Source organism: Vulpes vulpes, chromosome 9 (assembly GCF_048418805.1).
Source record: "Vulpes vulpes isolate BD-2025 chromosome 9, VulVul3, whole genome shotgun sequence".
Taxonomy (NCBI): Eukaryota; Metazoa; Chordata; class Mammalia; order Carnivora; family Canidae; genus Vulpes; species Vulpes vulpes.
In genome coordinates, this window is record NC_132788.1 from 80227904 (window position 1) to 80243841 (window position 15938).

General features: G+C 45.3%; 1 protein-coding gene across 3 annotated transcripts in view; it reads left to right on the plus strand.

The window, feature by feature from the left end:
• The window catches only part of PRICKLE2 (prickle planar cell polarity protein 2), a 320030-nt gene that overhangs the window by 294682 nt on the left and 9410 nt on the right, over positions 1 to 15938 (plus strand). The window lies entirely within an intron of this gene.

A 15938-nucleotide genomic window follows, 5' to 3' on the forward strand; every position in this document is an offset into this window, starting at 1 on the left:
ATGGTAACAACAACAGTTACAGCCATTATCCCCTTCTTGGAGATGAGAGAACTAAGAGTTAAAGAATTTAAGGTCGCATAGCTAGTTAATGGGGTTTGCTGGTCTACACATGTAACCACTATTCCGTATTTCCATCTATCAATTAAAAGCTCTGAAGAAGAAGGAGGGGAGCTCTCAGTAACATCACCTATTAATTGTGCCTGAAAAAAGGGAATTTACACAAAGCTTAGGTCTTTCTCTGGTGGGAAGAGTTCTCCAGAGAGTCATCAGCATTTGAAGCCAAAATGGACAGAGTCCACCGACTGCCACAGGCCCCTCCAAAAATCATTTTCCACACCTTCCATTGTTTGCTTTCCTTCCTCACAGCAGCCAGCCTGGGCTAGGCCAAAACAACCTCCCTAGCTGCCATTGCAGGATGAGAGCAGCCCGCTGGGACAGGGGAGTCCCACCTCTTCATCCTCCTGCTCATTGCTTTTCCTGGTTCCAGTAGAACCAAGAGCCTCTGCAGCTCTGTCCCAAACAGTACTGATTCTGATGGGTGTTCCCCAAGTTTTGTTGTTTTACGAATAAGGCATGCCCTCTTTTTAACACACTAAACACAAGCCTCTGACCACCGCCCTCCCCCCGCCAGAGTTTCCAATTCTTTGCACCCCTACCCTCTTGTTCGGAGACCATCCTCTGTACATCCCCAAGGCAACAAAGATCTACTGTCATAAATAGAGCCAACAGCTGTGAAGCCTCTTAAGTGGGACACTGTGTTAACTAGAAATGCAGACTTTCCTTGGTTAATCTTGATAATGACGCCATAAAACATGCATATCATATCATCTCCATTTCACAGATAAGAAATCCAGGACTTGGAAGTGTTGAATGACGTGTTCAGGATCACAGTACAGCCGATGGCCTGAACCAAAATCCACGCGCTTAAGTCCTGAACTTGTAAACATAACCTGGTGCTTCTCAGTGAGGGAGATTTTACTCTTCACAGGACATTTGGCAGTGTCTGGGAACATTTTGATTTGTCACAATGGAGTGTGGGGTGCTACTGCATCTAGTGAGCAGAGGCTGAATATGCCTTTTATTTTTTTTTAAGATTTTTATTTATTCTTGAGAGACAGAGAAGCAGAGACACAGGCAGAGGGAGAAGCAGGCTCCATGCAGGGAGCCTGACATGGGACTCGATCCTGGGACTCCAGGATCAGACCCTGAGCCGAAGGCAGGCGCTAAACCACTGAGCCACCCGGGCTGCCCTGAATATGCCTTTTAAAGTGCCCATAGCCCTCCCTGACTATACATCTCTCCCTGTACCAGGGAAGCATAGCCACACCAATCCCCACCTTGATGATCCCTGGCTTGACTTTGCCAAAACCCCTACAACCTCTTAGCAACGGAGGACGACTCTGTCTCCAGAAGCTTCTTTCTCCCTAGGGAGAAGTTCCATATATGTGTTGTACCAGCTGCAGGGACTCCATGGCGCTGGGCGTGGAGAGAGCAAGTAGCACTCCTTGCCCTGCTGATTGGCCGTGGGCACTCTCAGACCACGCCAGCCTTCCTGCTTCCTTTCTCCTCCTCTGCTCTTCATCTTCTGCCACCAGCACCTCGTCTCTGTGAGATTGGAGGCTCTCTCCATGGGGGCAGCCCAAAGTGCAGCATGAAAAGGAACAAGGGGAACTTTTTAAATCATATAATCTATGCAGGAATCATCTAGAGATCTAGCCTCAACTGTTTAATTAATCTGCTCGCACTCAACCCCGACTCCCTAGCTGAGGGTTCTAGTTTAATCAGTGCCTACTGCCCACTTCCTGAGTCTGTTTATGGGGAGACCCCAAATCACAAAGTAGGACCAAGAGAGAGAAAGCTGGTCAGGACTCCACATTTGCCTCAGTCAGTTGTCTTCAGCATCATGGGCCGCCCGCCACCATTCACCAGGCAGGAAGTGGTGCCATAGGGCATGTGGGCTCGGTTGCTGGATTCCCAGGAAAGACATTATCTGCTCTACGCTGGGCAGGTGGGTCCCAGCATTCAGGCCTGGGAGGCGGAAGAGCTCTGCATTCAGTCAGGCCAACTCGGATTCAAATGCTTTCTGTGTGATCTCCCCACCACCACCACACTGTCCCTCCCTGCACAACCCCCCTGAGCCTCAAATTCCTCTTTTGAAAAAAACAGAAGTAACAAAACCTACTCTTGGGGGATTCATGAAAATCAAATGAGGTTGGATATGTACAGTTGTTTAGCAGCATGCCTTGTCCACGGTAAATATACAAAAAGGTACCTCTTGTGAAAATCAATGGACCAAAACTTACAAAGGACAGGAATTGGCTGCAGAGGTGGGGGAGGAGGTGGACAGTGGTGGTCACAATGGTAGTCTTGGTAGTAAAGCCATTAATGACTAATTGCTATGGATGGGGCTATGCCTAGAGCATTACATCCTTTAGCTCATTTTGTAAGGTGAGGTCTATTCCTATTCCCTGATGCAACCCTCCACAGAATGCTTCCCTCCCCTCTCCCTGCCTTACATTCCTCTATAGCATTTAGCACTGTTTGCCACTTAACACTTATTTTGTTGATTGTCTCCCTCACCTACTGGGAGGAAGGCTGCTTGAGGGCAGAGACTTGTATCTGGTTTGCTTTTGCCATGGTTGCCCCAACAGCTGGGACCACTGTCTGACACATGGTGGGCATTTGTTAATTCTCATACATGGTACGAGTTCATGAACTATTTGTTGAACAAATAGTTCCCATTTTTCAGATGGGAAAATAGAGGCTAAGAGAGGTTAAGGGATCTGTCCAAGATCACACAGCTAACAAGAGGCAGCCCAAGTCCAGAGCCTTTAACTACCAGGACACAGTTTCTTATACAGCGTTGTATGGCTAGTAGCGATGACCACTGGTAAATGTCCTTGTGGCTCATACTTAAAACCAGCTGAGAGGCGGCATGTCCTTTGGGCTCAGAGCTTTGCAGTAAAGGTGTGGGTAGAGATAGAACAATTTGAGATATGGAACAACCAGCCCAGATTTCCCATGCCTCCGTGTGAACTATGGATATTTTCTCATCGCAAACAGTTCCAATTAACTTAGCACAAGATTTGGGGTAGAATTTGTTGTCTTTGCTGTATCTTGTAGTGTTCTATAAAAGGTAGACTTTGCGCTTAATATCCTTGTCCTGAGCTCCATTTCGGCCCCAGAAAAAGCATCTTGCCTCTAGCTCTCCTGAGAAGTGGGCCAAGGTGAAAAGGGATGAACACCCAACTTTTTCCATGTAATTTTATTGTCTTCTCTAAATTACAAACAAAAATAGTTTTTAAAATATTAGAAGACTAGAGAAATGTAAACAGTTGACCCTTGAACAACACAGGGCCAGGGGTACCGAATCCCCGTATAGTTGAAAGTCTGTACATAACTTTTGACTCCTCTAAACTTAACTACTCAAAGCCTCCTGTTGACTGGAAGTCTTACCAATGACACAAATAGTTTAACACATTATTTATATTAAATGTATCCCATACTAGGTTTATGCAATAAAGTAAACTAGAAAAGAGAAAACCTTTACAGCACTACACTGTATCAAAAAAAAAAAAAAAATCTGTGTATAAGTGGACCCTGCACAGTTGTAACCTGTGTGGTTCAGAGGTCAGTTGTACTATTGAAATTGAAATTGCAACCTAATTTGCATCCACCCACCAGTAGGTGACTTTTCTATTAGTATTTGTCTCTGGGCATACACTGACAGCTAAATAATTATGAACAAAAAAAAGTCATCATACCATTTTGCAATTTGTTTGTTGGTTGTTTTTTTTTTTTTTACTTAACAGTAGACCTTGTTCATCTTTCTCTGTTGGTGTAGATAGTTCTAACTTAAAGGAAGCAACATAGTGTTTCATTGTATGATTGTACCAACGTTCTTTTAACACATCCCCTATTGCTGAACACTTGGGTTTTTTCCAGTTTTTCACTGGTACGATTTGTGTTTCAGTGCAGATTCTTTGTATTTGTGTGCTTGTTCATGTTTTTCCATAGCATACATCCCCAGAAGTGGGACCTCTGGATCACTTGCCCATTGCAAGTTTCTATAGATGCTGCCAAATTGCCCTCTTCTAGGTAGTATAAATTTGTACTTTCAATTGAAAGACTGGGTCCTCTGAGCTGGACACTTGGTAAGACCAACTCATGCTTGAAGACGAGGACTATAGAACATGCCCAGTGTGGTCACCCATCTGCTCTGATATTTGGGGGTTTTATGTGCTTGCAGAGCAGAGAACAGCTCTGATGGCCCAAGGGCTGGAGCCAGACCAAGTAAAATCCCTCCCTCTCTACATCCTCCAGCAGCCTGATGGGTTTCTCGGGAGCTAGCCATCTGAACAGTTTCCAGAGGAGCTGGGTTGCCATCCACCCTGGCTGGGTTGGCACAGGGACCACACTTAGTGACAGGGGCTGGGGAATTAAGTCATCAGTCTTCACCAGCCAAGATCTGGTGGGAAAGGTAACACAAACTGTCCTGGAAATCCTGCGTCTGAAAGCAGCTCAGGGTTTGGCAGGTTGCAGAATCCTCGCACCTTGCTTGGCACTAGCGAGGCAGAGTTATATAACAGGCGGCTATTCAGACTCTGAACTCCAAGGTTGCTGGCTAGTGAAGGGGGCTGACCTGTTTATTTATTCACATTCATCTGACTTCAAAGCAGTGGGTTTTTAAATTTGAAATAGGCATCAGAATCAACCAAAACACTTGTTGAAAATTCAATCTTGAGCTCCATTCCCATAAATTCTGATGCAGTAGTAGGTCTGGGACAAGAACCAGGAAACTGCATTTGAACAAGACGCACAGGTGATTCTGAAACAGGTAGTGTCAGGACCACAGTCTATTTTAAAGTGAGCCTTGGCCATTCCATTTTGGCTTTCTGGGGACAAAGCACATGCTAGCAGGTACAATAGGATCCACTCATGAGCTAGCAATAGGTTTGACATAACAAGCAGTGATGAAATACACAAATCTTGGGTTTAGGTTTCTCCTCTCTTTCTTTTCTTTCGGTCAATGGACTACATCCTTAAATGTTCCTTGACTTAGGGAACCTCCAAAGTGTTTTCATTTCAGACAACACTTCAGTATTTCTCTTTGCTCTCTCATTTACCTCCTTGATTGTTTGATCGAGGAATCCACATTCCTTTGGGGATTAGGCTCTTTTCTGGTACCTATATGGTAATCAATGCTGATCCCATAATGGGAGGTATCTGTCTTGGATCATAGAATCAAATCACAAACTTTCACAGAAATGAATAAAGGGGGTCAAAAAATTTTTTTAAATAATAAAGGGGGTCAAAAGGTACAAATGCCCAGTTATAAAATAAGTAAGTCCTGGGGGAGTGTCTGGTCGGCTCGTTGATTAAGCATCCAACTCTTGATTTCAGTGCATGTCATGATCTCAAGGTCGTGATACTGAGCTGCATGTTGGGCTCCACACTCCGCTCAGAGTTAGCTTGGGGTTCTCTTCCTCTCCCTCTGCCCCTCCCCCTGCACATGCACTTGCAGGTGCTCTCTCTCTATCTCAATTTTTTTTTTAATTTAAAAAAGTAAGTCCTGGGGATATATTTATGCAACATGGTGACTGTAGTTAATAGTACTATATTCTGTATTTGAAAGTTGCTAAGAGAAAGATTTTAAAAATCTCATCACAAGAAAAACCTGAAACTTGATATGGTGATGAACGTTAACTAGACTTATTGTGGTGATCACTTTGCAATATATCCATATATCAAATCATTGTGTTGAACACGCAAAACTAATACAATGTTATGTGTCAAATATCTCAATAGAAACAAAAGACAAGCCTTTTGAACATCTCAAAAAAAGAAAAAATCACAGACTCTCAGCTGGGAGAAGGTTGGAGAATCTCTAGTGCAGGTTCAGAAGAGGAGCTGAGGTTCAGAGGGGGGAAATGATTTATTCAGAGTCTTCCTGGCATGTGCAGCAGAGCCGTGACTAGACTCGAGGCCCTTCTGTATCAAGACCAATTACTTTTTCACTACCCCAGTAAACACAGTTTATAGGAAATGTACAATCCATGGAATTTCACAAAGGAAATGAAAGGTTTGAATAAGGCAAAAGGGGAGTGGCCTGTCTGGTAGGCATGGACCAGGAGGAGGCATGAGGCACCTCTGTGGGTACATAATTGGAAGGGGTGCCAAAAACACAGTAATCAAGATAAGCAGTAGTTTGGGGTATCTGGGTGGCTCAGTCGGTTAAGCATCTGCCTTCAGCTCAGATCATGATGCCGGGGTCCTGGGATGGAACTCCTCATCGGGGTCCCTGCTCTGTGGAGAGTCTGCTTCTCCCTTCTCCCTCTGCCTGCTGCTGCCCCTCCTTATGCTCTCTATCGAATGAATGAATAAAATCTTAAAAAAAAAAAAAAGATAAGCAGTAGTTCATTGTGGTATTTTAAGAATCAAAATTCATGGGGACACCTGGGTGGCTCAGTGGTTGAGCGTCTGCCTTTGGCTCAGGACATGATCCTGGAGTCCGGGGATCAAGTCCCACATCAGGCTTCCTGCATGGAGCCTGCTTCTCCCTCTGCCTATGTGTCTGCCTCTCTCTCTCTGTGTCTTTCATGAATAAATAAATTAAATATTTTTTTAAAAAAATCAAAATTCATGCAAAAATCCATGGTTAACAAAACTTAAAAATTCTTAATAAAGGATCAATTTTACTGATAATCTTCTTTTTGCCTTAACCTTCAATTTCCACTGCCCGTGGCACTGTTCCAGTGACAGGGATAGAAATTGTAAGCAGATATGTTTGGCTTTTAACAGGAAATCAATGTTAAGCCACTGTTTCCCAAAGATGTATCCTTCTGAATGAGGGTGGAGCAAGGTGGGGGAGGGGACCTATTGTCAAAGTATCTTCTTGTACTTCCTACTGCACTGAAGCCAGTTAAAGGTTTTGAGAAGTGCTTCAGAAATTGCCCAATTTAAGTGCTTACAGAATCCTTTTTCGAATAATCCAGAGAGGACACTTTGGAACAGCTTCCTTAACTCCCAGGCTGGGATATGTGTGCGATTGGCAAGGGAGGAGGAGAGAGATTTGAGTGCTTTGGAGAACTCTGGATTCCCAGCTCCTCCTGGGCTAGCAGCTGCTTCTCCCATCTGTGTGGAGGGTGAGTCTCGCCAAGCCCAAGCTGCCTCAGGAAGCCTGGTGAAGGGCACAGATCGAGAGCAGGAAGGGAAGTTTGCACGGCCAGGTTCAGTGTCTTTCTGCTTTCTAAGAACTCAGTCCTGGCTGTGCTCTTGTCAGAAGCAGGGAAATAGGTTGGTGGCAGCTTCATTTATGTCGATGAGTGGAGAAGAAGGGAACAGGGTAGAGCAAGATCATACTTTCTCTCCCTGTTTGTCAGAGTTCTTTGGTTCCCTGGCCAGAGATTTGGGGGCATTACATGCTCAGGAACAGTCCTCTGCTTGGTCTGGGATCCACACCTTCCTGGATGTGTTAGGAGGAACAAGGGAAACCAGGCTTTCTTTCCAAATTCACAATAAAGGATAGGACCCAGGCCAGTGCTGTTTCAAGTGGGGCCTGTGGACCACCAACATCAGCATCACCCCGGGGATTTGTTAGAATTTCAGAATCTTGGAGCCAGCCCCAGAGGCAGTGGAGCCAAATCATCATTTTAAGAAGATCCCTGGGTGACTTGCATGCCCACTCAAGTTTGAGAAGAAGCTGCCTTTGGAAGTCTGGAGAACTAATTCAGTCCCTGCCTTTGTCACTGATTCCCATCCTCATCCATGACCTTGGGCAAGTTGCTCTTTTTTTCCCCCTTTTTTCAGTTCTTCGTCTCTACCATCCTGCCTTCCCCTCCAGACATGGAGGGAGGCACCAGTGAGGAGTATCTTAAGTGTAAATTAATAACAGAAGTAATAATGATTCCTTGAAAATTTAATTCTTACCCAAGAACTGTATTCTGTAGCTTGAATTTGTAAAAGCTTGATAAAAATCCCGAAACCATGTCTCTTTCTACACATGTATCATTTTGCATGCATTTATTCATTCATCCACTTTCTATCCCCTCCCCGCCCTTTCAGCTCTTCGTGCCATCCACCCATCCCTTTGAAAACCACTCCATCTACCTGTCCTTCATTGTATCTTGTCGCCCATCTGTCAGTCAAGGAATTGGCTCCATCACACATGATGTCATGAACTTTTATGCTAAGAACAGCACTTTGTCAACTCCCAGCTATGTGTAAATAGGATCTTGAGAAGCAAGGATCCCGAGCTTAAAAGAGTACTGTCCCTCAAGTCCATAAACCAAACTTCTACCCTCTTGTCAAGCTGGCCCACGCTGGTGGGAAATGCATGTGCCTAAGAGGGAGGAGAGGCTTGTGGACAGGCAGATTAAGATAAATGTGTAAATGTGCCCGGGGATGAGCCCATAGGTGATGAAGGTCCCCGTGCATTCCAATTTAAAGAGGAAAGAAAGAAATTGAACCCTTCATACCAAACAAGGCCTAGCATATTAGCTGCCAGTTTGACCCACAGGTACTAGCCGTACAGTCTAGTACACCAGCAGGGGAGTGCATGACACATATTCACCATTCAAACTGTCATGAGTATATTTTTGCCTCTCTTTGTGGTAATTTTTAATAAACATTTGATAGGTGTGTAACAAGCAGAGATATGCAGGAATCATAAGTTGCAGCTCAATGAATTATGTCACTCCTGGCACCACTTCCCTGGTCAAGCAATAGACCATCACCAGGGCTACAGAAACTCCCCAATGCCCCTTTCACCCTCCGCCCCTCCCTCATCTCCAAAGCAAGCACTATCCTAAGTTCAAATAGGTTGGATTTGTTTGGGATGGTTTTTATTTTTATATAAGTGGGATCGTACTATTTGTGTGCTTTTGTATCTGGCATCTTTCACTTTATGAGACTCATCCGTGCTGTTGTGAGTAGCGGTAATTCATATTTATGCAATAGGAAATTATCCATTGATGAAAAAGATTTTTTGAATTGTGGCCACTGGTTCAAAGCTCAATTGTGGGAGCAGTTCTTTACTTCTCTCTTTGTCTCCTGTCCCACAGATCTCTAGCAGCCCTGTGGCCATCTTCCTTGTACTCTTTCTACTCACAAAAATAAAAGGCAGGAAGTAGTTGTGAAGTGGCTGCCGTGTGACCCTAGTGCATGATTCCAGCACTCTGTTACCCACCTGAAAACCTTGCATATCAATGCCCAGCAATTTCATATATGACAACATGCAGAAAAATACTTAAAGTAACAAATATGAGGTGAAAGTGAGAATATTCCATCTGATGTCACCACACCAGCACCACTAAATATTCACTGTCACCCGAATGAGGTGGAGTCCACTCTTACTCCCATTTTATAGGTGAGGGAACTGAGGCACAAAGCCAGCCAGGGGCTTGCCTGAGGACGACACACACTGTGTGCACTGTGTTCCGGTGACACTGCCCTACTGTCACTTCTTAGAGCACTCAGAACTTTCTCTGGTACAGAATGTTCTCATGCCCTCTGCCTGTAATGCTTTCTCTCATTCTTGGTGGGGCTGGCTCCTTCCCATGCTTTAGGTGTTAGGATAATTATCACCCACCAGCACAGGGTTCTCTGCCAATGCTCAGTCTAGGTAGAGCTAGTCTTTCACTCCCTGTTAGAGTGTTGCGCTTCCTCCCTCCTGTGACTACTGTCTGTAATAACTGTACATCATGATATGCTGATTGGATTATTTGTCTTTTGTGTACAGTATAATATCCTTTCGAGGTGTCACCCAAAAGGGCCTGGTTCACAGAGCCTGGCAGTGGCAGGGCTTTGTCTAGAACCTTTAAAGAACCCAAATGGATCTCCAAGTCCCTGGCTGCCCACTCTCTGCCCCTGGAGAGCCATTGAGCTTCTGCCCCATGTCGTCAAGTGTTTCCTAAGCATGGACCCCAGTGTGGGTCTCCTTGTTGACTTGGGTAAATGGATTCTGGAAAGCAGCATGGGGTCAGCAGGAGCCCAGAGCAAACCCTGGCAAACAGTCTTCACCTGGTTTGAATTTTTTATGCATCCTTTCAATTAGCAATAGGCTTTGTGGCTACACAGCCACAATCCCCCACGGAGCTGAATAGGAGTTAAAATTGACCCCACATGTTTCTAAAAATGTTACTTCCTGGTCTGCCCCTTCACTGTGTTTTACACATCGGTCTTTATTGGGGTAACTTTATTAGGAAGTTAATGAGCAATTCAGCAGATAGAAGGGAAGGGACCTCCAGTCTGAATCGGGGTTTTGATCTTGATCGGCCTCTATTTTGTAACTGTCCTGGGTCTGCACGAAGAGTGGTTTTAGTCCTGTTGTGACACTTGTCACTTCCCAACTACTCTGGCTCAAAGACAAGTCTCTGGAATGAATGCTGCTAAAAACCAATGCCTCTGTTGTTGGGGAAACCAGCATTGGTCATGGGCTTCTTTAGAACCAGCTGGTTATAAAGCAGCTGTGCTTTACTGTGGGTCAGTCTCCCCAAGTGGCCAGGGATGGAGAAATGGCCCTTCCCTGGAGGGGGACCCAGGCAGGCAGCGGGGAGGTGTGAAGTCAGAAGCGTGCGCCTCTCCCCCCCAGCCTGCCTTAGCCTCCCTCTCGGCAGCAGCTGCCTGAAGGAAATTGTTTCTTGCGTCTGCCAGCACTTTTCCTGGAACCACAGGAGCAGATGGCAGACACGTGACTGTAACCACTTATGACCAGCTCGTCACTGGGGACCCACTAGACAGGCTGGTGTCCAGAGTAAGGAAGTAAGAGATCTGCCTCAGGCCTCGAGATTTCAAAAGCTTCAAATGGGGGAGGAGAATGAGACAGTGAAGGCCTTAGCCACAGGGAACTCTTGAAACCCGCTGAGGGAGAGACAGACTGTCAGGAGTGGGTTTGTTAAGGGGAAATTAGAAAACAACTTTGCAATTCCCCGATTTCGGAGACATTCCACCCCCAACCTTGTGGAAAGCACGAAGCCTTCTCTAGAAAGAGAGGGTGTTGTGTCCCCCCCCCCAATCTGGTGGTCAGACTCATGTTTGCATTTGGGGTGGAGCAGGATTAACCCAGTTTTGCTGGAAGATCAGGAACCAGAGTCCTTAGGCTATAATCAGAAGCATCCCAATTCCGGGAGATTTGATCTATTCGAGCAGTAGTCCTCAGCTGGGGCAGTTGTACTCCAACAGGACATTTGGCGGTGTCTGGAGACATTGCGAGTTGTCACAACTGGGGGGGTGTGCTACTGGCATCTAGTGAGCCGAGCTGGGATGGTGCTAAACATCCTCCGATGCATACAACAGCTCCCACACAGGGAAAAAAAAAAAAAAAAAAAAGATCCTACCTAAGATGCTAATAGTTGAGAAACCCTGAATCAGTGTCTGAGGGTGTGGGGTTGCCTGGTGTCTAAAGGCCTTTAGTTGCAAAGCAGATTGTCCCTGAAACTCTGTCACAACTCTGGCACAGTGTTCCTCTAACCCTCAAGGGCGTGTGAATCACCAGAGGCTCCAGTGCAAATGCAGGTCGGGATTCTGCAAGTCTGGTTAGGATGCTGTTGCCATTGGTCACAGGCCACACTCTTAGTAGTGAGGAATTTTGAGCGTGTCCATAATCTCTCCCTTCCTTTCCTTTTCCCTCTCCTTGTCTTGCCAGCCCCACCCCTCAGCCTTCCCTGTCCTACTCTTTTCAAACATTCTGTGCCCTGTCACTAAGGAACATGTGGTGGTGGTTAAACTCCACCGCCCAGATGACAGCTTCTCTCCAGCTGTTGCCAATTTGAAATTCAGAGTGTTGATGAAATCAATTGACTTAGTTGGAAAGAGGGGATCCCAAGGGATCCGATCAGTCTACCCTCCCCACCCCCGACACACTTGAATCAGCTTGTCCCTCAAAGACGGTTTTTTTTGTTTTTTGTTTTTTGTTTTTTTTGCATGCTCCGAGAGACTTAGACTGTGCAGAGTGCATGACTTTGGGGATGCTTAGGCTTGAGACAGCTTCCCAGCACATTCCCGTTCTAAACCAGAGGTTGACAGTTTCTAGAAAAGACCAGATAACAAATATTTTAGGTTTTGTAGGTCATACAGTCTCTGTCACAACTGTTTATTCCTGTCATTATAGTGGGAGAGCAGTTCTAGACAATATACAAATGAATAGGTATAGTTGCATTCTAATAAAACTTTATTTACAAAAACAATTAGTAATCTGAATTTGGACCATGGGCTTTAGTTTCCAAACTCCTGTTCCAAACAGTTCCTATTCATGTCTCTACTTCAGGGGAAAAAAAATTAAAAAGTCATATAGGGAAAACCTTTCTCCAAGTGAACTAAATCATCAGTGTGAGTTGTAAATGTCTAGAGGTCTAAGGTGAGTAGTTACTCTTTCTTTTACTACACTGAAACGTAAAATGAGAATGCACCATTTAGGTTGGCAGAAACACTACTGTGTCTTTCTCTGCCAGATTCTGTGGAGGGGAGAAATAGGACTAGAAAGGCAATAAATAAGGAATGGAAAGATGTAGCAAAAGGGCTGTTGTTACCTTGAAGTCTGCATTGTCGTCTCTCTGGACTCGAGCATGTACTTTCTGTTCTCATAATAAACAGAGAGAGGCAACACCACAAAGATTGTCTTTCTTCCATCAGACCCAGGGCATTCTTTGAGGGTATTGATTTTTCTCGCTGTCACTGGCTTCTCTGAGACCTTCCATTTGCCGTGCAGGGATATTGCTCAGACTGACATGCTGGCATTGCTTACAGCACCCCGGCTGGAGCTTCGTGTTGACAGTTTAACCACAGAGAAGCGTGGGCTAAATCCCGCGTGGACCTCCCCTTGTGGGGCAAGGCCTAGGGATGTTGATGGAAACCTACAGCCCCTGGACATTTGTGTAGCTCCTGGCCACACTGATGGCTGAGATAAGGATAAAGGCAGACCATTAGTTTCACAGTCACGGTGTAGCACCTCTCACAAATTCTGCATTATTTGGAGAGGCAAAGACTCTGTTTGTCTATTAGTAAAACAGAGTTCCACTGGAGAAGGAAGGACCTAACATCCATGTCTCATGCAGTCACATGGGATGCTTCAGTCAGGTTCTCCAGAACGCATTGGCGCACTGTGATCATGCCAATGTCACATGTGAGGTCAGACTGTATGGGCTCCCCAGAGAATTTAGTTTGCAATCTCTACCTCCCCCACCACACCCTGCTTGCAGGCATGCACGTGCACACATCGTAGCTTGGGCAAGAAAAGTGTCTATTGCAGCAGGAGAGAGTGACATTTAGAGCCCCATTTGGTTGGACTCTGTCAATATGCAGTGATTGACACTGAGTTTCATGCTGCCCAAATGGAATAAAGAGTTGAATTTCCTCTGTGTGGAGAAGTAGTCCCCAGCTGCAGTTTGGAGACACAAATTATTTTAAGAGTGGCTCATCTTCAATGAACATTGCCATGTGTCTGGCCTGTGTGGGTCATCTTTCTCGGATTCATTCATTCATTTACTCATTCATTCATAGAATCACACCTTCAGGCATTTGTTTGCCTTTACAGTTGGCTGGGTATAAAAATCTTGGGACATCCTTCCTTTCATTGGCAGTTTGGGGTCTTGCTTACTACTTTCTTCCAGCATACGGAATACCACAATACCAGGCAGTGAGATGGGGGCTAGCAAACAGGAGTCAGTTCCTGCCCTCCAGCTGAGGAGTTGAAGGTGAAATAGAGACAACACAAAGTTATGACAATTGTGATGAGTCTTAATAAGGAAGAGTACATTTCTCCTCATCTAATGTCACTACAACTTCTGAACTCAGATTTGTTATACCCATTTTAGAGATGTGCCTCTAGAGGCTCAAAGATTGTCCTAAGTCACCCAGCCAGGAAGTAGCTCTCTGGTTCAGGGAAAGAAGGAGGGTTTCTCAAGTTGAGGTGTGATCTGTGATAGTCTTGGGGGCATGGAAGCTGCTAATTTAAACACATCTCCAGAGCTATGATTAATAAACCCAAACACTTTGTGCAGATTGAGGAGCTAATTATAAACCACACGTTCTTCAACTTTAAAATTGGAGAAGCCCCAGATGGTAGACCATATAACAGAGCACCACAATGAGATTGACATGTGTGACCGTGTGTTTCTGTTCTTGACGGTTGGCATCCCACCCATCCGAATTACCATTGGTAGTTCTTTAAGTCCTGGCCCACTCCAGGTCAGACGGCAGCTGCTTCTTCCTAGCTGTGGCAGAGTGAGGATTCATTGACCTTAATTCCGTAAATACTTACTGAGCACCAGTGGGGCACTCCTATTTCAGGGGGAGTCCAGGGAACAGGGGACATGATCCCTGCTCCCAGGAGACATCCATTCAACTGCAAACATAGGAACTTAAAAAAATTAGTCAGGGTGGGGCCCTTAAAAGTCAAGGCTACAAAGTGACTGGTTGTTGGGGGGAGGAAAACTTGCTACTGTAGAAAGTATAATCAGGACAGGTATCTCTGAAGAGGTGACATTAATGATCTGCAGAAATCAGCCATACAAGGGGAGAGTTTTCCAAAGAGAGCTGAAATGAGCTTGCAGGTGGGTGTGTAGGTATAGCTAAAACCAAGTAATCTGGGAAGAGCATCCAGCGGGTGATCTTGGAGAGACCTGAGGGCTTTGAGGTCTGCATAAGGACTCTGGATTTTGCCAATATTGAAATTAACCACAGAGACACCTGTTTAAAGGCAAATGCATGATTGTTGCTCATCAGTGGGCAGCATTGGCCATTCTGTTCATGTTCTGCGTGCAGGAAGACCCTGGGGAAAAGTCTGAGTTAATCAATAAGAAGGTTTATTAGTAAGTAAATAAATGTATTAATGATGTCTGTACTGTGCAGGTAGCATTTCCAATTCCACCCACGTATCCCCCAGGGAATAGCCTATGTTTGGGGTAAGTGATAGTGGTCGGTGGTGAGTTGAGCAACGGGCCCCTCCTGTTCTTGAGGAAGCATGTTTCTTTTCTGGGGAGGGCCAAGGTGGTTACGGTTATCCTAAGATTGCCCAGAACACAGAAGTACAAGAGAGGGCAAGATCACCTCCCAGCAGGACAGAAGCTGCCCATCCTCATGCTGACCTCCTCATCGAAAAAAGAATCTGTTCACACATGGGATGTCCTCAGAAATGCTTGACTTAGGGGCTTATAAATGACAGGGTCAGGAAAACGGCTTGTTTGGGAATTTATGGTATTTGCTTGCTTGTTGACGCTGACGCCGATTCCACTCCGGAGCTGGAGGAGAAAGCCGGGAAAGCTCATTATGCCCACCTGTATAGTTTTTGCTTCTCCCTGTAATTGGAAGAATCTTTTCCTTCCCTACTGGATGGAGTTCATCCGCTCCGACGACTCATTCATCATCCTTGGTTGCTGTCCTGTCCTCTCCGCCTTCAGGTTGGGGAGGTTCTGGAAGTGATTAGGCTGTTGTAAATCAGCTTTTATGATGTGTGTGTCAGAGATAAGCAGCAGGGAAAGCCAGAGTTAAAGCACTCATCCCCTCCTGCCCTGACAAGTACCCCAGCAATGAAGCTAAAAAATACATATGAAAATATCGTGGTTGGCAGAATAGTTTCTCCATAAGCATATCTGGCATTCAAATCTGGCGCTTTAATGACAGTACTGCTTTATTTTTACACCATTTTACTGAGGTATGACTTATGTAAGGTAAAGTAAACAAAATATTAAAACTACACCTCACAGAATTTTTCCATGTGTATCCTTTTATAACCATCATCCAGACCTAGATATAGAACATCTCCAGCATCTTCGAAGTTGGTCTTATGTCCCTTCCCACTGTCCTGATCTCTGCCACCATAGACAGCCTCAGGCTTCTCTTGAGCTTCATGTCAAGGGCTCACATAGCATGTGTGTCTGCCAGCATTTTCTATGACATTCAGCCTTCGGGTATTGCTGGGTATAGTTCATTCCCATCATCAC